Below are 24,326 nucleotides of genomic sequence, written 5' to 3'. Positions count from 1 at the left end.
TCAGAGCATGCAAGGCAAATGATTCTTGTCATATTGTGTTCGGGTTCTGATAAAGGTTTGTCGCTAAGTGCGTTTGTCAGTAACAAACTCTATTGACGACAAAGGATTGTTAGGCGTTGCTCGAATATTGATTTCCTGTTATCGATGCAATAAAATTAATAATTTTAGCTGTAAAATTTAAATTATGTTATTACAAAATTATAAGAAAAGTGGAATTTAAACTAAAGCAACTTCGAATTTTCGGCTGCTTAATCAAACGGACGTATATGATGTTGTAAAGAAAGCTTCAAACGTCGATTTAGAAATCTAATGGCACTCTCACGCAAACTAACACCACCAACAGGTAGCCGCGGCCTTCCCTGTCTATGGTGACAGTTTACATGGGAGGGCTATCAGATCGGACAAATCGACGTTTGAATCTGTGTTCACAAAATCACATACGTCTTTTGAATAAATACCCGAAATGCGTTTTTAAGTTTTATTTCCTTATGACATTACTGTCAATCGTGATAAAAAATGTGAATATGATGCGCAGTAAATAGTGTCATAATAAACGTTGGCGATCTTGCCTCCTATTGGAAACTGACCCCACTTTCCCCTACTCATTGTATTTTTCTCTCCCTTTCGACAAACAACCACATCTCCCGATATATTGCTTAATTGGTGGTCAAGATGACTAAAGGCTAGTGGAAAAGGTTTTGGTTTTAGTGTCGGAATTGCGCTACTATGGACTGGACACCCATCCCCACACTATCTAAGTTTCCTCCCTCAGGTGTGTGCTTGCAGATTTCCATTTTGCAAAAACAACCAACATAATTTGTGATATTTTAACGGAACCTTATAGGGAATTCTGAACGACATACAATCAATACATTTATATTGCCAGGTAATACGTGCACAATTTGCATCACAATCGTGCATATACAGGAGTACATGCACTATTTGGTGAAATTGACCGGAAAATTAGAGAAGCATTCCCCCAATAATGAAATAAACACTTTCTTACTTTAATGCAGTCAATAGAATAGAACTTAAACTCGAAAAGGGTTAAAAGAAACAATTATTATTTTTCCTTAATACAAATGATCCGAAACAGATTTAACTCTGATCGGTCCTAGAGACGAGCCAGCCTTGGGCTAAAAGGCTCTCAAATAAAGACAAAATAAACTCTTAACGGTCTGTTCCGGTCTGTGCAGAACCGTTGCTACCATGGCACTGAATTCCACTTCCGACTCGGAAGCCGAGTCCATCGCAAACGAACCCTCCAGCTCGAGCAGTGGCCGCCACCCGGACGTTTACCAACCGGTTGAGCGTTTCTGCTGGCAGCATCATCCGCGGAACAGTCCTAGCAGCCGACTCGTGCATTCGCTGGTCCATTTTCTAATGGATAAACAGTCGGCCACAGCTCTCCACTTTGCAGACGTAGATCCGGACTCCTTCCTGATTTCATTTGACATGGGCCCAGGGTTGGATGGAGCCCGGGGCCACGACCCTCCCACCTAAATCCAGCCAGCCGTGGATGGGTCATCATATTACGCGTGTAGTTGTAAAGTTTGGGACATCCCTCGTACGGCCACTGGAAAACTTTCTGCTCTCTGTCGACTTTGCCTCTTCTGTTGCACCTGGATTCTTTTCGAGCAAAGTCGCACTGATACATGGTCATTTGCTGCACCCTTGGTAAGCGCCAAATCCGTCCACGTCCGTACACGAATTACACTTGGCGGAACATTCAAATGGCTCCAATTATTGGTGGTTCTAGACACGATCTCACTCAGTGAAAAAGCCGTCGGTGCGAAGCGAAACTGGATAACCGCTGACGAGCGTCCTTGGAACGGAAATTAAACGGTTATTTCACTCCTTTATTGAAAATTACTTACGAAAAATACTTACAACAATCGCAGCTTGAACAGAAAAACCGTGCGTTTGACAACTATGCTGTCAGTAATGCACGGTGAGAGAAACACGCGGAAAAGTGACAGCGTCTTTAGTGTCTTTTCAGTTGTATACACGGACAGATAAATCAACCCAAACTTTGAGTTCAATATACGCACTATTGAGAATATCGCTGAAAAAATTTACCCAAATTTGGGTAGTTTTCTATTGACGTCCGTAGAACTTTGCAGGCAAGAAAAGACCAAACTTCTGTAACTTGGAACAGCTCTTTATTATGAACGTGTGTTGGGATTAACGGTTTGAATTGGAATGAAAAAATAGTCCGTAGTTATTAGTTGGTATAAACAACTGGTAGTCACCCTTAGTGACCAACGATTGCTTGATCCGCAACACCCCCTCTCAATCGGTGACTCCAATTTTATTGCGAAGAAACTGGAATCGTCCAACGTCTAATGACTTGGTGAATAGGTCTGCTTGCTGCTCGGTAGTAGAAATTGATTCTAGTTTCATGTTCCCGGCAGCCACGTGATCCTTGATGAAATGATGCTTGATATCAATGTGTTTGATTCGCTTTGATTCAGCATTCTTGGCCAGTCCTATACACCCTCTATTATCTTCATATATTAGAACAGGATCCGACAGTGCCTTGCAGTTGAGGTCTTCCAGAAGTCCAGCTAACCATATTGCTTCAGATACTGCTGCGCTCAGTGCAACATATTCGGCTTCGCTTGACGACATGGAAACTGTAGCTTGTTTGCGACTTGCCCAGGATACTGTTGATCCAAAAACTTTGAACAGAAATCCCGTAACTGACTTGCGGTCTTCTGCATCGGAAGCCCAGTCGGCGTCTACGTATCCTACGATTGGTTTACTATCTTCGTTTTTTGTAAAATGTAGACCCATGGTAGCTGATCCCTTTAGGTATCTGGCAATGCGCTTGAGTGCCTGCCAATGGTTATCCGTCGGTTTTGTTGAAATCTTCCCATATAGCTGACCGGATAGCACAAATCAGGTCGCACACACAGCATTTGATACATCATACTCCCGAGAAGCTCCCGGTAAGGCTGGGAGGTACAACATCCTTCGCGTCTTAGTTGGAGTCCTTTTTCCATCGGGGATTTGCTTGGATTGCACTCAGCCATGCCGAATTTTTCCAGGATTTTCAAAGCAGCTGTCTCTTGAGTTAACTTCAGTTCAGTACGATTCGAGTTAAATTCAAACCGCATTCCCAAGAAAAAATTTGTTTCGCCGCAGTCGGTCATCTCAAACTCTTTTGTAAGGCAGTGCTTCAATTTTTCGATCGTTCGTATGTTTCTTCCGGCTATCATGAGGTCATCTACATAAAGCACTAGATAAACCTCATCACCTTCGGCGGTGGACACGTAAAGGCAGTAATCTCGGTTTGATCGACGGAACCCTAGTTTGAGCAGCGTTGAATTGAACCTGTCATTCCAGCATCGTGGAGCTTGTTTTAAGCCATATAGGGATTTCTGAAGTCTGCAAATCGTACCTCCTTTTGCTTCTACGCCTTGGGGTACTTCCATGTAGAGAACCTCCTTCAGCACACCATGGAGAAAAGCCGTCTTGACATCCATCTGGTGTATATGAAAGCCCTGATTGATGGCAACAGCTAACACCACACGAACCGTTGACAGTTTGGCTACTGGGGCAAACGTATCTTCAAAATCAATTCCTGGACGTTGGAGGAACCCTTTTACCACCAGTCGCGCTTTATATCGAATCGGGCGACCAGCCTCGTCCTCTTTGAGCCGGAAGACCCATTTTGTCTTGAGAGGCTTCACACCGCCAGGATTCTTCATCAGCTTCCACACATTGTTAGCCTTCATTGAGTTCAGCTCGTCCTGCACTGCTTGGTACCAAAGGGCACGATCCTCACGGGTATCAATCTCATTATAAGTTTCGGGAGCATCTGATGGAATGGGAAAACCAACAGCATTTGCGCTAAACCCAGTAAGATAGTTGAGAAACTTACCGGGAAATCGGCGCTCCCGTTCGCTGCGCCTCGTGGACTGCTCGCCACTTGGGCCAGAAGACATGTCCAGATCTGAATGCGAAGGGAGCGCAGTGTCATCGTATTCCGTTACATCTTCAACTTCTGCATCATCAGTGCCATCTTCGAGCAAGGCTTGATTATCAGGCTGTAGAGTTTCAATTTGCACATCGAACTGCTCGGTTTGCTCTTCCCCCTCTTGCTCGTAGACTATGGGAACCACCAGATTTTCATTAGCACGATCTTCTCCATCATTGGCCCAGGGGAAACAGTTTTCATTGAACTTTACGTCACGAGCAATCACAATTTGTTTCGATTCTTCGTTCCATAGCCGGTAGCCATTGGGTGCGTACCCGACCATGAACAGCTTGCGACTCTTCGCATCCAATTTCTTTCGGTGTTGGTTCGGTATCCATGCAAAAGCTTGACAACCAAAACTCGAACCTTTTCTAGACTTGGCTTCTTCTTGTACCAGAGTTCAGCCGGTGTGACATTTCTTGGCAACGCAGAGGTTGAGCTTCGATTTAGCAGGTACACGGCCGTCAACACGGCCTCACACCACAGCGATTTTGGAGAATTTGATCCGATTAGCATAGTACGTACCTTTTCTATCAAAGTTCTGTTGAATCTCTCCGCAACTCCATTTTGCTGCGGTGAGTAGGCTACCGTAGGTTCAATCTGGATTCCCATCGCTTTGTAATACTGCTTCTGGCTATTCGAACAATATTCACGTCCCTGGTCTACCGTAAGTTTTGAGATCTTGTTACCAAATGCTGCTGTTGCCATCGCCGCAAACTCTTGAAATACTTGAAATACCTCTGATTTCTTTCTTAACAGATATACGGCAGCAAAATGAGAATGATCGTCAATAAACGAAACGAAGTAGCGGTGCCCATCCCAAGACATAGGTTCAATCGGTCCACATACATCAGAATGGATACGTCCCAACGGTCGAGTTGCCCGATCTCTTGCACCATTGAATGGCTCCCGGCTGTGTTTACCGAGGACACACACGTCACAGAACTTCAACTTCTCCGGTTTAAAACATACACCAAGGGCAAGATTTTCACGCACCATTGTAGCCATACCGCTTTCACTGATGTGACCAAGCCGACGATGCCACAGTTCGGCACACTCCACTTCAGCCAAGCTAGCATTAGCTCGTTGTACCGCTATATCAAGAACGTAAAGGTTTCCTCGTAGATGCGCCGTTGCAATAGTCTTACCGTTCATCTTCAGCATCACCATCTTGTTGTTAAAGACAACTTCAACACCAGCCTTGGTTAACTTCTTCACCGACATGAGGTTGTCCCTGAGAGTCGGAACGTATAGTACATCCTTCGCGTGCATCAGTACGCCATAATTGCTCATTCCACGGATGACACCTGCTTCCTTAGCCACTAGGGGATTCGCCATTCTTAGCTATGTCGATGTACACTGGTTGCTTCAAGGTTTCTACAGTTGAAAAATGGTGCTTCGCATTAACCATATGATCGCTGGCCCCGGAGTCCAGCAGAAACTCGAGCTTTTCACCGCAGCTCTTCCGTTTTATTGCACTGTCTGCCATGAACACGACTGACCTTGATTCGTTCGCTGCATTGGCTTTGGGCTTATTCCTACAATCCTTCTTCATGTGACCACGCTTGCCACAGCCATGACATTTTCCGTTAAACTTCTCGCTTCCATGTCTCCGGCGTTGATCTCCAGCAAATGCAGTAGGTTTTTCTTCATAACTATGCATTCGATCCAAACGCTTCGATTCATCACTAAGCAACCGGGTCTTCATCACATCATATGTCAATTCATCTTCCGGAAGATTTTCAAGAGCGGTCATAAGGGGGTCATACGACTCCGGAAGCGTTAAACTTAAGGCTGCACAAACATCGCTTTCTTCAAGATTTGAGCCGGCCACTCGGAGTTGTCGAATGAGGTCCTCAAACTTTAGCAGGTGGGCGCGCAATGATGTCCCTTCCTTCAATTGAAGACGAGCGATCTGCTTCCTAATTACCGTTTGCTTTCCGGCCGATTTCTTGGCAAACGTATCTTCAAGAATCTTCCACATTTCTTTGGTCGTATTCTTTTCTCGGATACATCCCAAGTACTCGTCCGACACCAAGCTCACCAGCAGGGATTTCGCCTTACAGTCCATTTCCCTGAACTTCACAGCTTCGTCAGCCGCTGCTGGAACATCCTTCACCACAGCGTCCCACACCTTCGAGGCTTCGAGATACACTTGAACACGAAACTTCCAGGTATCGTAGCCAATTCCAGAAAACTGAGGGATTCCGTGAACGGTCACTTCTTTCTTGCTGTCGCCCATAACCTATTGACGTCCGTAGAACTTTGCAGGCAAGAAAAGACCAAACTTCTGTAACTTGGAACAGCTCTTTATTATGAACGTGTGTTGGGATTAACGGTTTGAATTGGAATGAAAAAATAGTCCGTAGTTATTAGTTGGTATAAACAACTGGTAGTCACCCTTAGTGACCAACGATTGCTTGATCCGCAACATTTTCCCTTTCTTTCCCATGATTGCTATCAAAACTAGAGCAAGATGCAAACACCTCACCGAGGTTGCTCAGCCCAATAACCCAAATTTGAGTAAATTCAATATTCTCTATTTTGGGTTGATCAAGGTCCGCTTTGGATAAATTAAACTCAGCTTTGGGTAAATTGTTTACATGGGATTAAAGGCAAACTACCTAGTGCCAGAAAAGTCATTTTACTCAAATTTGGGTTATTGGCCCAAACCACGGTTTTGAGTGCAAACAACCCACTTTTGGGTAGTTTCGGTTTTCAGTGTAGGACTCCTACACACCGATTGAGAATTAAGCGCAACACGAGAAAATCGCGAGTGTCGGATCCCGGTATTAGTCCCTGGTTCCGTCGACGATGCAATAAATTATTATCTATTGTACACGTAAAAAAATAACCTTATATCTCGCTTAACTTTTCAAAAGGTCTTAAGTACCATTTTTTTCATGAATTAATTTGAATAGCGCAATCAACAGACCAATATGAAATTTTTTGATTGCAGTACTCAAATAAATTCATGAAAAAAATGTTACTTAGGACCTTTTGAAAAGTTAAGCGAGATATGTTATGTCAAAAAACCATTCGAAAATACTTATACTCTTCATTATGCCACCTTATGAATGATCCCATATCAAAAGGCTAATAACATTCATAAGTTAATAAAAAGTATAAGTTTCCGAATGTATGTGACTAATGCGATATATAAGTTTTTTCTTATACATGTCATTAAGCGCCTGCTTTGGCAAACAAGTATTAGAAATATTAATAATAAACAACATTACATTTTTTTACGTGTATGATTCATGCTTTTTTAAAGATAATGAATATTTTTGGAAATTTTTTTTTTCTCTGTGAAAATAACTTCTTCCGCGTAACAATATTTCGAAGGACCCCCACTGCTATATTTTGCGTAATAAAGCGTAACAAAAATCGAACAACCCCCCACCCCCTATTGCGTTACGTAATATTTGAACAGACTCCATTTTTATTTAAATTGATTAGTACTCCGAAAATTGAAAGTACTCCGAAAATTGGTATTCCAATTTTACCGTGCGTAAAACCTTAAAATGGGTATTTTTTTATCTCATTATGGGTTTATATTTTTCTGTGTAGCTACATTTTCTTCCGGTGTACGATGGAAAAGGCCTTTTCATGTGACATCATGCTGAGACTGAACTTGTTATAAAACTGAATGCTGTCAGTTTCGAATTGTGTCTTGGGAGAACATAACCTTGTCATCCGAGAGCATTTCATACCGAAATAATCATATGTGATAACTATTTGAATATTTACTATTTTTTGCGAAGTTCAACCGTTTTGAAATTCAATAGTGAACAAAAAGAAAACATTCTCCATCGAATGCAACTTGCTGCGGTAAAATCGATTAAGGTTTAGTACTAGAAAAGTTGGCTAATGTTTTAGTGTGCACACACATACGCACACACACACACACGGACACACACACGGACAGACAGACATTTGCTCAGTTCGTCGAGCTGAGTCGATTGGTATATAACACTAGGGTCTACGAGTCCTCGATAAAAAGGTCGTTTTCGGAGTGAAATGATAGCCTTTTCGGTACAACTTTGTTGTACGAGAAAGGCAAAAATATTAAATTTTGTACAAATAATGCAAAATTTCCATAAACAATTAGGAATTTAAAAATTAAAAATTAAAACCAAAAATTGCAAACATAACAGAAGAATTTTCCATAAAGAAATCAATATTAGAAATAAATAATTACAAAATTTTCATCAAAACAAATATTTTTTTAACGAAAAATTGAAACCTTTCCACAACAAAATCAATAAAGAGCATTGAAAAAAAAGGAAATTTTCCATTAAAGAATATAAAAAAGCAATAAAATTAAGCATTTTTCCATAGATTACCCCTTTGCGTTTGAAGTTCATGGAAAATTTTATTAATTCGATTGCTTTTCTTCCTTATTTTCTTATTTTTTAATGCTCTTTATTGATGTGAAAGAAACCCAGCATTGCCCAGGTGTTGCAAATGTCACAATGAACTATTTGCAGCACCGCACTCTAGATCAATTTCAGTGCGTTTGTTTTGTTTTCTTCAACAGCTGACCCAAAATTGTATTTTAATGACTTTTAACATTTTCCCGACATGACATACAAATTCACCAACTTTTTGTATATACAAACCTTGCGGATCCCAAAACGAATCGATTAGGGGAAAATCTTGCAAATCGGTCAACCCGTTCGCGAGTTAAATCGTCAGGAAGGACATCTCAACTTATTTTTATTATATAGAGTTTCGTGGAGCAAAAATATTTATTTTGTGAAAAATTTTGTAATTGTTTATTGTTAATATTGATTTATTCATGAAAATTTTGTATTTTTTTCGTGGAACATTTTGATTTCTTTATGGAAAATTCTTATTTCAAAATTGCAATTTTTGCTTTTACAAGTGCTAATTTATTATTGTTGAAATTTTTTTCGGATTTTACGCTGGAGATGTTTTTTTTCATAAACAATTTGTAGCAAAATTTCCAAACAAAATTTTCCAGAGAGAATTGTTCAAAAATTATTCGGAATGCCAGCACTTTATCAGGATTATATGAAGTAATGTCAAAGTTTTTACAGGAAATTTCTTTGCTGGATTTTTCCTGAATATCCACAAGAAATTCTTTTGAATTTTTTTCTTGGATTATTGTAAAAACATGAACATTTTTCAAAATTGTAGCTGCAGTCCGCTAATGCAAAAGTGTCGGCGGCGTGATGCCAAAAACGATCTGCGGCGGTGGTGTGGCGCGGCGAATTTTTTAAAAATATTTTCCCATTTTTTTCCAAAAAAGACCACGTGGTTCGAGAGCAACACCCCCCCTCCCCCCATGTGGCTTATCGTGGTCATTTTCCAACCCCCCCCCCTCCCCCCATATATGACCACGTGGTTTCTGGACGGCCCCCAAGCTGGGTTTAGAGAGGGCATAGAGCGAAGAAGGAAGAACGAAGAAGACATAAAGAAGATGAATGAAAGAGAAAAGAAGAACGAAAATGATGAAAGATGGACAAGGAATGTAAAATAACATCATTGCCAATGACAACAACATTGTCCTCTCTTGTAAATGTTGGGACAAACTCAACTCGCAATAAGCGTTTGTCCCAAACTGCAACAGAATAGGACAATGATCACCTGCCGCGCATTTTGAGAAGTAGTCGGTTTCCGATGATGTTTTTGATTAAATAAGTATCAGTTATCATACTTTAGATATAAACTTAACCATCTGTTGACATGGTTTGTGTTTTACTTCTGAAATATGCAAGTTACAACAATTACCTCTCCATGTTTGTTGCAAATAAAATGGAACGCAACAATGTCTTTATCCTCTGTAGATGAGGACAAAGTTATCGCTATTCTCTTTTGTCGCTTGTTTTTTGCATTTCTCAGCGACAATTACATTCCTTGAAGATGGAATAAGAATTAAGTTATCAAAAATTAATTTATTATTTTATGAAAAAATATACGATAATCGTAAAAACATGACACAAATTGTAAAAAATTCCACCTCTCCATGAACGACAATACGACACAAGACTACAGTGTAACAAACAAACTTAAACAGTGATACATTACATATATTCATCAGTCGAAAAACCATAGAGTTCTCAGTTCTCAGTGCTTATTTCTTAGTTATCAGTTCTCAGCTCACAGTTCACTGTTTTCAGTTCTCAGCTCGCAGTTCTCAGTTCTCAGATCTCAATTCACATTTCCCACTTCTTGCTTCTCACTTTTCACTTTTCAAATTTCATTTCTTACTTTTCACTTTTCACTTTTGACGTTTTACTTAATACTTTTAACTTCTCACTTTTTACTTCCCATTCCTTACTTTTCACTTCTTACTTTTAAATTTTCACATTTCACTTATAACTTCTCACTTCTCACTTCTCAAAACTCACTTCTCACTACTCACTTCCTATTTCGCATTTCTCACTCTTCACTACTCGTAATCTGAGGTCATTTTTTAAACTATTCGGCCAAACGGCATCCGGTCAAATGGCGTTCGGTCAAACGGCCTCACACCGATTCCTGGATATCCGTATATCTATAATAGCTGACCACCCAGCCAAAGTTTGTCAATGATAACTCCCCACCGTGGAAGACAACTCCCCCTACCGTGATGGTTGTCTTTTAACCTGTATAGTCATCCAGCTTTTACTATCTTGCCATTTTTTAGATAGCATTGAGTTCTAATTGGTCGGGGTTCAGCCAAAACGCACCAAGCGCCAACGAAAAATTACCGATTTTTCTGCGCAAACTTTCGTTTAGTACATTTAATTGATCGTAAATGGTATCGGATATTCCTCAACCCCATAACTGAGGATATCCTACTGCAAATGTACGTTTAAATCGATATGAAACTATTTTCGTTGTGCTTCTACGAACAAAATAGGGTAAGACGGTATAATATGCCCCCCCTAAGGCAAAACCTTGATAACTTTTTACATTTCATCGCAATTTATGCAAACTTTGTGTTATTTGGTAGTGCAAGAAGTCGCAAATGCATTGCCCGTGAGTAGTCATATAAAATATTACAGATAACACGTAATAATGCTTTTTTGAAAAGTCGTGAAAGGTTAACCTTTTGTCTGTGCTCTGGGGTCAATATGACCCCAGGCCACTTTGAATGGCTGCCATTTTTTTAGTTTTCAACCGATTCTCCTAATTTTTGGTAGTTTGGTCAAACTCGCCGAGATCTGTCGCTTGAAAAATCTTGAATATATGCGCTACAGCGTACTTTTTTCAAAAAACTTACGTTGTCTGTGCTCTGGGGTCAAATTGACCCCAAATTGAAATTGCTATAACTTTTTTAATGTTTGGCCGATTTTGGATTTTTGGGGCTGTTTCGAAAGATAATTTAATCATCTTTCAGGTCGTTACTAAAAATTGACTATAGATGGGCGGGTACATTGCGGGGAGGGGTTTTCGTAAAAAAGGGTAGAAAACAGTGATTTTTTATGTTTATTTTACTTATATCTGAAAATCCTACCCATTTTGAACTGCATTTTTTCAAAAAGGTTAAGCAGGAAGGCGTGTGCTTTGACATGAGGCATCGATTTGTTTACAGCTTGGTCGCTAGGTGGCGGTATATTTGAATTCATTATTTTAGGCTACTCAAGAAATTCCGATATATGGAATTTTCCTCATTGTAAATATTCTTATCGCACCAATTTGAAATTTGTAAATATGACGTCTTTAACAAATTTCGTCTGGTGGGAATGGACTGTCATGTGACGGAATAAATAATTAGGAAATTTACAAATAGGCAGCGCTAGTGTACTTGCAATATTCTTGCATATTTGAAATATTGCTTTAGCTTGAGACCCCTCATACCTACACCCAAGTTGTATTCGGCAACATTGTTCAGGATGTCCAGGACTACAAAGTGGTGCTCAATATAATGAACACTTCTTCCAAGATGCGACGCTAGTGAGCTGTTATATTTGAGTATATTGTTCCATGTGAGATCTCATGGATTTTGGTTCGTACAATTTTTTTGCAAACATGAATGTTGTGGTAGGAGTTCATCAAAAGTTTTCTTTGTATTTAACCTGCTCCAGCGATGCTGCAAATAATAGAATGTGTTCACAGAATATGTTTCAGGTCATCCAAGAAAACCCTGGAATTAACGCCTTAGGGTCTACATGCGTAACCAAAGATCAGCCAATTTGCCGCCTATTTGTAAAATTCCCAATTATTACTTCCGTCATAAGACAGTCCATTCCCACTAGACGACCTTTGATCAAGACGCCATTTTAACAAATTTTAAATTTGTGCGATAAGAATATTTACACTGAGAAGAATTCTATATAACGGAATATCTTGAGTAGTCTAAAAAAATGAATTCAAATATACCACCACCTGGCGGCTAAGTTCTAAACTTATCAACGCCTCATGCCAAAGCACACGCCTTCCTGCATAACCTTTCTGAAAAAGGTGCAGTTCATAATGGGTAGGATTTTCGGATATTAGTAGAATAATCATGAAAAATCACTGTTTTTGTAGCCTTGTTCACTAAAACCCCTCCCCGCGATGTACCCGCCCACCAATGGTCAATATTTGGTTACGACCTGAAAGATGATTAAATTATCTTTCGAAACAGTCCCATAAATCCAAAATCGGCCTAACAATGAAAAAGTTATAGCAATTTCAATTTGGGGTCAATTTGACCCCAGAGCACAGACAACGTAAGTTTTTTTGAGCACAGACAGAAGGTTAAAAAGTGCCTGGGCAATACGCCCCACCTTAGCCAAATACGTTCCATAGCCCTTCATTAGTATTTTATCAATCCCATAATAAAAAGGATACGAATCCTTATGTGCTTGACATTAAAAAACCAACATAAGTCCATTTAATCAGGTTTTAATTACATTTCTATTATTTCCATATAATTTGGAAGCAACTGCTGCAAGCTCGCCGCGCTTGTGTTCAGTTGGTAAGGGCATATCAGCCTGCCTACACTGGGGCGTTTTGGCCAGTAAAACACATTTTCGAAAATCGTTACGTTTTTGAAGATGGAAGCAATTTTATATCATATTAACCACTGAGAAAAGTTATTTTGTTGCCCAACAGAGAGTTCCCGTGCAAGTTTTGCGGACAGTATGCTAGCGTCGCTTCAGAATGTTGAGCATACAAACATGAAAAGTTACATCAAAACTGTCACTTTTTGTATTTTGCTATTATTTTCATTATGTAATACAAAAATACATTCACATAGTACGATGGTTTTACAAATATGTTTAGGTACCCACTGATTTTGACCCTTAGTTAGTTATAGTTTTCTAGAAATCAAAGGGGGGCGTTTTGGCCAGGTGGGCGCATTATACCGTCTTACCCTATCACAAGTTGGTCGAAAAGCCGCTTGGTGCGGTTTGGCTGAACCCCGACCAATTGCATTGTACATTATTACGAAGTGTATGTATTTGTCCTTAGGCTGAGAGTTACTGCTTTCAGCTCCTCTCCCTGCCCTGCTTTCACAATTGCTTTCCCCAGCTCCTTTCGCAAAAGCGATATCATATCAAGTGAAGAAATGAATCCCTTTCACAATTAATGGAAATAAGGCGAAGAAAAACATAAGTACTCTTCCCAAAGTAATCTCCAGGCCGTCAGTATCGATAGCCACAGCAGCCGTGAACGAAATGGAAATGGTGACAAATGATAAGTTGATGGCTGCTCGATAGAAATAAATCTCTTGGACCAGATAGAATACTGAACATGATTGGGATTGCCATACAGGGGCCGTCCAGAAACCACGTGGTCATATATGGGGTGAGGGGGGGGGGGGGTTGGAAAATGACCACGATAAGCCACATGGGGGGAGGGGGGTGTTGCTCTCGAACCACGTGGTTTTTTTTTACACGAAAAACTTTTGGTGAATAACAATAGCGGTGTAAAAAATACAAATCATTAAAATGTAATGATTAAATCATTAAACGCAAAGCGCATCTAAGGGCCAATGCCCACGTAGCGTCTTTTCAACTCAGCGTTAAAAAGACGTAGGTGTGCATCGAGAAAAATCGATAACGCAGCGTCGGTCGCAACGCCGATGCATATCTGCATTATTTGACCATCTTAGTCTAAGATCCTATATCCATACATAAATAAACGAAAAAACAGGTTGCGATTCAGTCTCAATTTCCACAAAACAAATTGGATAGGAAAAATGGAAAAATATTAAAAAAAAAATCCGCCGCATGTGAATTCTGTCTGAAAATTAAAAACAGTCCCGTGGGAAGTACATATAATTTTCGGTGGAAAAACATTCTATTGAATTTCTTCGACAAGTTCTTCCGAATCTTCACCAGAAATTCTTCTTCATTTACAAAAGAAGTTTTTCGAACATTTTAAGGAGTGCACTTCAAAATGTTCAGTCTCCAGTTAGCCTTGCGAGCAAAGGCATAGGATTGCCAATCCGGAGATGACGAGTTCGATTCTCGTTCCTGTCTAGGATGTTTTCGGGTGGGAAACATTCTCGACACCCTAGTTATAGTGTATCCATCGTACTTCCTACACAAGATATATAATCGTGCAATGGCTGGCATAAAAAAGCTTTCAATTTATAACTGAGGAAATGCTTATAGAATATACTAAGTTGAAAAGCAGACCAACTTCCAGTTGGAATATGGAGCCAATGCCACATGAAACACTTATTTATATATTTCCGTTGATTTTTTTTTCAATTTTGGAATTTTGAAATGAAAAATTTTCGGAATACTTTTTTACGCTCTTTGTGAGTTCTATCACATTTTTTTAAATTTTCCAAGTATTTTTTTATTCGAGGCATTATCTAGAATTTCCACGGAAGAGTATATGGATTATATTCAAAAAATTCTTTGGATTTTCAAAGAATAAATCTTTAGAATTTCAAGGTTCATGTTTTTTGAATTTGAACCAGAAATCATTTCAAAATTTCATCGGGAATTCATTCTTCCTCGGGATGTCATTCTGATTTCTTTGTAGGTTCAGCTAAACATTGCTTTAAATCTTTACCATGCAAAGATGAACAGGAAATGATTTAGAAGGTTTAAGGAATTTTCACATCAGAAAATCTTTAAAATTTTGATTTAATTTTTTAAGGAATTCCTACTGGAAATGCTTCAAAAGTACAACCTTTACAAGTACTACAAAAGTACAATATTTTCGTGAATTCCACTTGTAAAAACATCGGAATTTCCTCGGGAAATTCATTATTGGTTATTCAGATGAACTTTTTTCGATTTTCTACTGGAAAATCTTAGGAATTTCCATCGGAAATATTTTGGCATATTCCAAATAATTTCTTTTGGAAATTTAAAACAACTGCTGAATTTTCTGAAAAAAACTGAAATTTCTTTTGGAAAATGAAAAAAAATTCCATTGGCAATTTCCTTTGAAGATTCATTAAAGTTGCCTAGGATTTTAAAAAAATCTTTAGAGAATCTGTAAAAAAGTAAGCTGGATTCTATTTTATACTGGAAATTCTCCGGAATTTGATGTTTATTGGAATTTTCATCGCAAATATGCATTTCGGATCCTTTTACGGATTCTTCTAGTTCTTCAAAATTTCTACCGAACATTTTTCGGAACTCTTTTACAGAATTTCGGAAAAAAATGTCGTTGAAATTTTAAAGATTTTCCGGGGAGATTCCGAAGAATTTTTTATCAATATTCTGAAGGGTTTCCCTTGCAACTCCAGAATAAATATTCTTGAAAATTAGGAAGATCTTGGAATTAAAATTAATCCAAGTAATAAATGTAGGCAATAATTTAGGCTTCAGAAGCCTCGTTTTTATGATATTGAATATTTATCATAATTGACCGAAAAAATTAATAATGCACCTAAATGTTCTGATTGCACTAAATTCTAGTAGTGCATTTAAAAAATCAATATGAAATTCTAAATAAAATGCTTTTTAAATTCATAAAAGGGTCTTAGAACTAAGGAGATTCCTGCGATATGAAAAAAGTGGCAGTGTTCCAGAAAAAAAACTCTCCAATTCCTAAAACAATCTAGGTTAAAAAATAGTGTTATAATAACGATTGAAATTGAATTCCAAAACAAATCTCAACCCTTTCAGGAATGATGGGTCATATATGCCCAGCGTTTTAGATTGTCTATAAAATCACAAAAGAGAGCTAGGTCATCATTTTCTTCAGTAAAATTGTTCATCTAGATATTGGCTTTACAGAAAAAATATGGGAGCTCAACTTTGACTGACCATGAAAACTCAGATATCCGAAACCTTGGGAAGATTTCGATTCTAAGAACGTGTAAATAAAGTTTAAATGTTTGAATCATTCTAAACAGATGGGTGGTCAGATAAGATGGGTCATCCTGAACGTTAAGCCAGTGATTAATATTCAGGAATACGAGATGCTCAAGGTACTTCAAAATGCTCTCAAGCTCAGCCCACGAATCTACCAGATCAATCAAGACATTTGCAATGTTCTCATCATCGGTATATACCCAATCCGATGAAATAAGCATATGATCCTAATTTCCATTACAAGCGATCAAAGAGACAAGGTACCCAAAATTATCTTGAGTCAACAGCAAGTTGCACAATGACTATGAGGTTTGTTCGCAAACTGTTTTTGTAGGGCCTTAGAAGCTCTGGGTTCACGGACTTGAGTAGTTCAAACATTACGACTTCCAGGACGTTTTGTATAACCTAAAAAGTCTGTAGTAGCTTGCAAGCTACATGTATAAATAATAATTGAAGTCATATCAACCCAATGGACCTACTGGGATATTATATCATACATCTTTCATAAGTTGGTTGATTGGATAAATCGAATGATCTGAACTCCAAATAATAATTGGTCTATAATACATTCATTCCTCTATGAGTCGCTTATAAAAGGATCATTGACTTAAGCATATTCTAGATGTGGAATAGAAGTTCCTTGGAAAATTATTCAAAAGAACCATCAGAGTGACCTAGAAAATTTGTTTAGTATGGCATCATTGGCTTCCACGAGTCGATATCAAAATAAAATTACAATGAAGAATTAGAAATTTTAAGAGATGAGCCAGCTGTGGACTGATAATCTCTTTAATAACGAAAAAAATAGAAACTTTCCATAATTAAATAAGAAATTGCCAATAAAGAACAATAATACACACAACAATAATAAATTAGCACTTGTAAAAGCAAAAATTGCAATTATGAAATAAGAATTTTCCATAAACAAATCAAAATGTTCAACGAAAAAATACAAAATTTTCATGAATAAATTAATATTAGCAATAAACAATTTAAAAAATAATAATTTTATAATTATTTATTTCTAATATTGATGATTCTGAAAACAATACTGAAATTTCTACAGGAATGCTACTCAAAAGAACAGTAGGAGGTTTTATTTGCATCTCTAAGATTACATATTAACTTTGTGATTCTCTGATAAACCTTTCGTTGTAGGAGTTCAGATCAGATGCTTCGCTGAGGTTAATATCTTAAGAATTTCCAGTACTTCCAGAGCTATGGAAGGTCCCAAATACTCTAAGAAATCTATAGGGATATTCAGTGATGAACTTTATAGTTATTTAAAAAAAAACGCTAATAAAACAATTTAAAAAAAATTAAAGATATAGGGATATTTTGGAAAATTTCTAAACCATTATAAATTTTTCTCGAAATTTTTATAAGATATTCGCGAGTCCACATTTTTTGTATCCTCGTGATGCATTGAAGGTGTGCGAGTTGTAGATATCCTAATACCTGATACACATTACAACATGATAACACAATCAAAAGTTTCGACTTCATGAAAATTTATAATTTCCATGCTGGGTTTAGTTTAATTTTGAATCAATTGAAATTGTCCATCTTCAAAATTGATCGGATTAACCATATGTTTTAGTTACATAAGGTTTTTTTTTTATTTTTGTACTTGAAAAAAAACCACGTGGTCAAAGGGGGGAGGGGGGGGTCTGCCAAATGACCACGATAAGCCACATGGGGGGGGGGGGGGTTGAAAATCTTCAAAAATATGACCACGTGGTTTCTGGATGGCCCCACAGGGGTATTTCCCGTTAGGCATAAGTACGTTAGGCATAAAGACGTTAGGCGTAATGGACGTTAGGCATAATGGACGTAAAGAAGGCAAATTATGCCAAACGTACATTATGCCTAACGTCCTTATGCCTAACGTCGTGAACCCGCCTTACAGAAATATCTGATATTGATATCGGTTTTTGATGGCATCGTCTATGGAGCTCAGAATACGAGATCCAGTTGTGAGGCTACTAAATCTCACTGGCGATAACAGCAGAAAGTTGGGTATTCCAATCATGGTGCGTTGTCTCGCAGAAGCAGCCCAAGTTGTCTTGATTCGTGTTTTTACGTCGGTATTGGTTCTGCGGAGTGGCGCTAGCTAGCTGCCAAGATATTCGAAGTTTTCGATCTTCTCCACTCTTTGCTCGGCTACCGTAATGTTGGTGGCGTTGATCGGGTTGATATCCAACGATCATTTTTCCGATTGCTGCTGGGAAAAAACATTGAGACATTTCCTTTCACCGCTTGTGTAAACCATTTTCAAAATGCATTAGGGCTTGCAACCCAACTTAGGAATGGGCGATACCGATACGATATATCGGGAATCGATATTTTCAACATTTGGTAAAAACATTTATGTTGAAGATTAGTTTAGTTCAGAATTGATTTGAATTGATCCTTCAGGAAGGTAGGATATCTCAGAATCTGTTCAATTTAGAAAGTAGCCGTCTTCTACAAAGTTGTTCGAAAGGTCAAAACCATTATGTTAAATATTAGTTGAGTTCAGAATTCATCCATCTAACGGCGCTAGTGTACAAGAGACTTTCGGCAAGGTAGGATATCTCGGAAGCTATTCAATTAAGAAAGAATTAAGAATTACAAAGTTGTTCAAAAGGTCAAAATCATTATATTGAAAATTAGTTTAGTTTAGAATTGATCCACCGAACGGCGTTAGTGTACATGAGACCTTCGGCAAAGTTGGATATCTCGGAATCTATACAATTTAGCAAGTAGCTGTTTTCTACAAATTTGTTTGGTAGGTAAAAACCATTATGTTGAAGATTAGTTTAGTTCAGAATTCATCCACCCAAAGGCGCTAGTGTATGTACATGAGACTTTTAGTTCGGTAGGGTATTTCAGAATCTGTACAATTAAGAAAGTCGTCGCCTTCTACAAAGTTCAACAAACTCAAATATCAAATTTTGACGGTTGCCAAGAATGTAGCAGCTGAAATCTTGGTAATGATTTCTACGAATCATAATAAAAATCTTTCTGAGATTTGGTAACTTCATCGAGTCATCGGTAATCGTTGACGAAATCTTGGTGAAAAATCAGTTTCGGCATCAGAATTATCGAATTTCATTTACATTTTGGACCGTTATCTTGGCTGTTTTTTTTATTAAGGTGTTTTTTTTTATTTTAAAATAGGTTCAACATCGATCTTGGCTGTTGTTGGCTGATGTTGGCTCCCAAGCTTTTTCAAGGTCGAGAAGCTAATTTAAGCCATTATGTTTAGGATAAACAAATTTACAATTAGAAGTAGCGGTCTTCAACTAAGATGTTTGTAAAGTTTAAATCGTTCTTTAAAACATCAGTTGATTCTGAATCCATCCATTTGGCGGCACTAGTACACATTTTACTTTCAATAAGGTAGAATGATTCTACAGACACATAACAAATAGAACATTTACTCATCAAATTCATCGTTGCACAAACGCTAGCGACATTTGTTGGTTTGTCCTTCTTCGGAAAATGATAGTAATGAGTAAAAGTTTTAATCGACGAAAACCGATTAGCGCGCTACAAGTGATCACCTGACTAGCTAATGATTATCTAGAATGATCGGTAAACACATAAATAAAATAAGAAAATTATTTTGAGCTTTTTAGTGGAATGTTTTCACCTGTCATAAGACGAGTTTAAACAATCCCATTGAATTCCACCACTTAATTGTATCCTGACAGATACGTATTTCGACCTCAACAGTAAGGCCGTCTTCAGTGTCTTGTACTTGACTCGACGTCAAGTCGAGTCAAGTACAAGACACTGAAGACGGCCTTACTGTTGAGGTCGAAATACGTATCTGTCAGGATACAATTAAGTGGTGGAATTCAATGGGATTGTTTAAACTCGTCTTATGACAGACATAAATAAAGATAAAAAAAGATCGTTAAATCAGTGTACGATGAAAAATTCCTAAGTGTTATGTCTATTTGTCTATGACGATTTTTTAACAAATGCCAGAAGGACACTTGCCCGAATGTAACGGTTTCCTGAACTCCATTCGCTCAAAAAGACCAAACGTCCGGAAGACTCTTTGGATTTATTATGAAATTTACTTTCTTAAAGGAACTAGTTTTGTATAATATGAGTAGTTTAGTTTTGTTTGTTTAAATTCAGTTCATTGTTCTTTTTCGAATTTTTCGAAAAATATTCTAAACGACCTTGACTAAACTTGGGTATTTCTAAATTTCAATTTATCAGGTATAATTGCACTTTTTACTGTATTTAATACTGTATTTAATATTTAATAATCTCCTCTCGGGGCGCACTCGTGATTCTGCTACGGACGGCAACATTATGGCGTCGCCAAGTGGTTAATTTGCTCTTTGAACAATATTCGCCTCACCTCTTCCTTTGCATAGGATAGTGGCCCTGAGAAGAACCGATTGATTCGTTCAGCAACTCCGCCGATGCTGGGACCGCCGCCCGCGACATTTCTAATGAAATGCCACGCGCGCGGGGGAGAGCAGTTTTCTTATCATAAAGATGTCTCATTAGTCCCGCCTCTTTGTTGTCCGGTATGACTGCAAATATTGTGTAACCGTCACACACTTACCAAAGGGGCGTGGCTATAGGTTAAATTTTATTGATTACAAGAAAGCAGCTCTCCCGCGCGCGCGAGCCATTTAGCTGGAGATGTCGCAGAGAGCAGACCATGGTACCACCTTCGGCATCGGCGGAGCTCCTACCGGAAATTTTATTCCCGGCGAAGGTGTGGGTGGCATCAACAGCACTCAGATAGAATTTTCTTGCGTGTCTCTACGATGGCGGCTATGGTGGTGTTTATTTCTGCAACGGTTGCGTCTGATATATAATCAGTGAAAGCAGCTCTTAAGCCATAATTTGAGGCGAGACGAATTTTGATCAAAGTTCATATTAATCTGATATTTTCCTGATAGTTTCCGTCGGTAGTGGAATCACGACCGTGCGTCAGGGATGCTACAAAAATTTATTCGCATGGATAGCATCAATACCAGTGAAATTTCCCCTCAAGATTATTATTTTAGTAGATAGACTGCTACTTGTTTCAGGTTTAATTTCCATCCATGCAAATACATTTTTGCAGCTTCTTCTTCTGACGCACGCTCTTCGTTCCCACCGATGGCGTAGGTAGCGCTCGTAACAGGATCGTTGCGACAGAGAATCCAACGATGGCAATCTGTTGCAGTGTAGCGGTAGAACCATAGAGCCAGCATCTGCATTTGAGTGAAATACTCTTGTGATATTCTGACTATCGAATGGTTGCTGTTGTGTTGGTGATTAGAAATCCGCATGATCTGAAATCTGTCCTTTTCAGGGCATTAAATTTTTCATTGGAGGAATTTGGTTTGACTGAGAGTAAATTCATGAGATTGTTGCAATAAATCGGCAGCAGTAACGCAAAAATTCATAAGATTCAATCCATCATTCGACTTCTGGAGAGTAAGCGATTAAAAATCCATCGAAGGATAAAGACGCTATCAGTGTTTGAAATCTATCCTAATTTCGCGACGGTCTCGAATTTGGAAATTTCCGTTTTACACCCTGTATCTGAGTCTTCCCCTTAGACGTAGTTTACGTCAAAACATTATTTCAACTTAACCTTCCTCCCAAACATAATGGTGGTCCTGAAAAGAACCGATTCATTTTCACTTATGTGCCTCATCAACAGCACGACGTTGATTGCCAGATTCAACGATGCTGTTGGGAACACGGATGAAAATGTGTACTGCTGTTGCCACGACCGCCACCACCACCTGACGAAAAATTTCATCCGCATCATCACTCATAAATCTCAATCAACGAGCCCTCCCGTACGAATGAAATCGTCCGTTCTCCGTGACATGCAGAATGAAAATGATGCGCGCACGCGAAACACGGGGCTTTTTATACACAGGGAAAACGAAGCAATGGATCAAAAGGCCCGTACGTTACTGCAATCTGATGTCCGTGTTGGGGATTTATAAACGGGATTGAATTTTTCACCCGGTTTGGAAAGAAATAACATTTTCAATAGTTTAACGTTGATAATCAATAGTATCAAAAGAATTGGCAAATTGCTGGAGAGTTTCCGAATCGATTGATAAGCAAATGTCGAAAATCCATCGAAAGATAAAGACGCTATTACCGTTTGAAATCTTACATGATTTCGTGACGGTCCCCAATTTGGAAATTTTCATTTTGCACCCTGTATCTGAGGCTTCCCCTTAGACGTAGTTTACGTCAAAGAATGTTGGGGTTGTATACAAGACACGACCGCTTGACGTAAACTACGTAAAATCAAATATAGTACACAACCAATTTCCCGCTCTATATAGAAGAGTATGATCTATCCCGCCGACACTACTACACAGCTTTAGCAGCTTCTCCCACTCTGTGAGGGAGTAGGTACCCCACTGTCTAGCAGCTGGGCCACCCCATTCATACACCCCATTCATACACCCCAGTTCAACAATTGATAATACCCTGAAAGTAGGCAATTACCAAGGATTGGAACGCGCTTCATAGAAGATGCATGATGCATGAAAGAACTAAAATTTTCAATAGTTTAGCGTTGATACTCAAAAGTTTCGATACTACTGGCAAATTGGTGGGATGTTTGCGAATCGACGGATATATAAATCTTTCAAATCCATTGAAAGATATAGGACTTATTAATGTTACAAATCTTACATGATTTCGTGACGGTCCCCAATTTTGAAATTTTCATTTTACACCCTGTATCCGAGTCTTCCCCTTAGACGTAGTTTACGTCAAAAAAGGAAGAAATCGGAATAAAGAAGGAAGAAATATCAGCCTTTTGTTATTTCAGCCTTATGTAAGATTTTAACTTTTTCATCCTTTCGTGTTCAGCCTTATGTGATTCAGCGCTATGTGGAAATCCCAGTCCAAAACTGTACACAATTAGACTGTTCCATTCTGTAACCGACAAACAAATATGATTGCTCGCACTACTGACTGCCTCTTGTTAGTCGACTTCTTGCCACTACTGGTGAAACTTTGATGCACTTCCTGTGCCTCGTGGCTTGTACGGTGTACAGTGTACAGTGAAGGCAGATCTCCACTAGCAAAATGCATTACCCCATAGCCATTGCTACTTTATGCGGCTCCGGCGGAGGTTATGCACCCATAAGCTCGTAATGGACTCTTTATTATTTCATCGATTCTAATTTCCCTATTGGCCAATGGTTCCGCCGGTGCTACGATGGTTCAGCACAGCCAACAGAAAGCATCCCAGCTGATAGATGATGTGATTCCAGCTTCAGCTTCCTGGAAGGGCACCTATGTAGGTTACATCGACATACGTGACATTGAACGAATTTATTTGCTCTTTTCCCGGAATGGACAATCGAGCAGGAACGATGAAACAACGTGACACTTGCTTTATTTATTGAATCGAAATTGCTAGGAACGGCTTACAGAACCGGGCATGCTCAACTATGTACATGATATGGTCTCACACTAAGGTGTGAATGAATTGTGTAAGATATTACAAATTGAAAGTGATTCAAAATAATCTGATTAACCCGTGGTACCGTTTCGTGCATGAATGAAGGTCAAAAACAGTTCTGATAGTTCTGAACCACCTAATAATATTAGTTGCAATCGTCATTTATGCGTATATCGATGCTAGTTTATGGAAATTTTCAACATTTTTTCACGGCTATGAAACTTGTATGGCAAAGATATGGAGAATTCGCAAAAATGCATTTATAAATTGCTGCACACATTTTTTTTGGACAACGGTATGGGTACTTAATTGTTAAAACATAAAACGGGTTTTACTCTATGTTTTTACAAACCAGTCTTTTGATAAGGTTCCCATGAGAAAACTTGAAAAGAGGATATTCATGGTTGGGTCAAGTGTTGTGCTACAAGCTCAGCCTTAGCTCCTAAATTGTAAAATTTATTCCATTCGGAATGATGGAGAGCAACGAAAACCATATTATGAATATTTCTTCATCATAAAGTTTAAAATTATTGCAAGCATTGAAGTAGAAGTTGGCATCGTGTAAGGTCGACATTCCCTGAAGTGCCAATTCAGCCCACTAACTCATTAGGTTTTGCTTCACAGAAGGCGTAATTTATTCAATCGGGGGGCGTCAGAGTGCAACGGAAACCGA

The 24,326-nt window shown here is 38.7% G+C and overlaps 1 long non-coding RNA gene across 1 annotated transcript; it reads right to left on the bottom strand.

Annotated features, from left to right (window-relative positions):
- Nucleotides 1-860: 860 nt before the first annotated feature.
- Nucleotides 861-1,994, bottom strand: LOC134208407 (uncharacterized). The gene is made up of 2 exons (XR_009978649.1): nucleotides 1,891-1,994; nucleotides 861-1,825 (listed from the first exon to the last, which is right to left on the bottom strand). It is a non-coding gene; the product is annotated as an uncharacterized LOC134208407 (long non-coding RNA).
- Nucleotides 1,995-24,326: the final 22,332 nt, after the last annotated feature.

The sequence above is a fragment of the Armigeres subalbatus genome, chromosome 1 (assembly GCF_024139115.2).
Source record: "Armigeres subalbatus isolate Guangzhou_Male chromosome 1, GZ_Asu_2, whole genome shotgun sequence".
In the NCBI taxonomy this organism is placed as follows: Eukaryota; Metazoa; Arthropoda; class Insecta; order Diptera; family Culicidae; genus Armigeres; species Armigeres subalbatus.
This window is presented reverse-complemented; position numbering and strand designations above follow the sequence as displayed.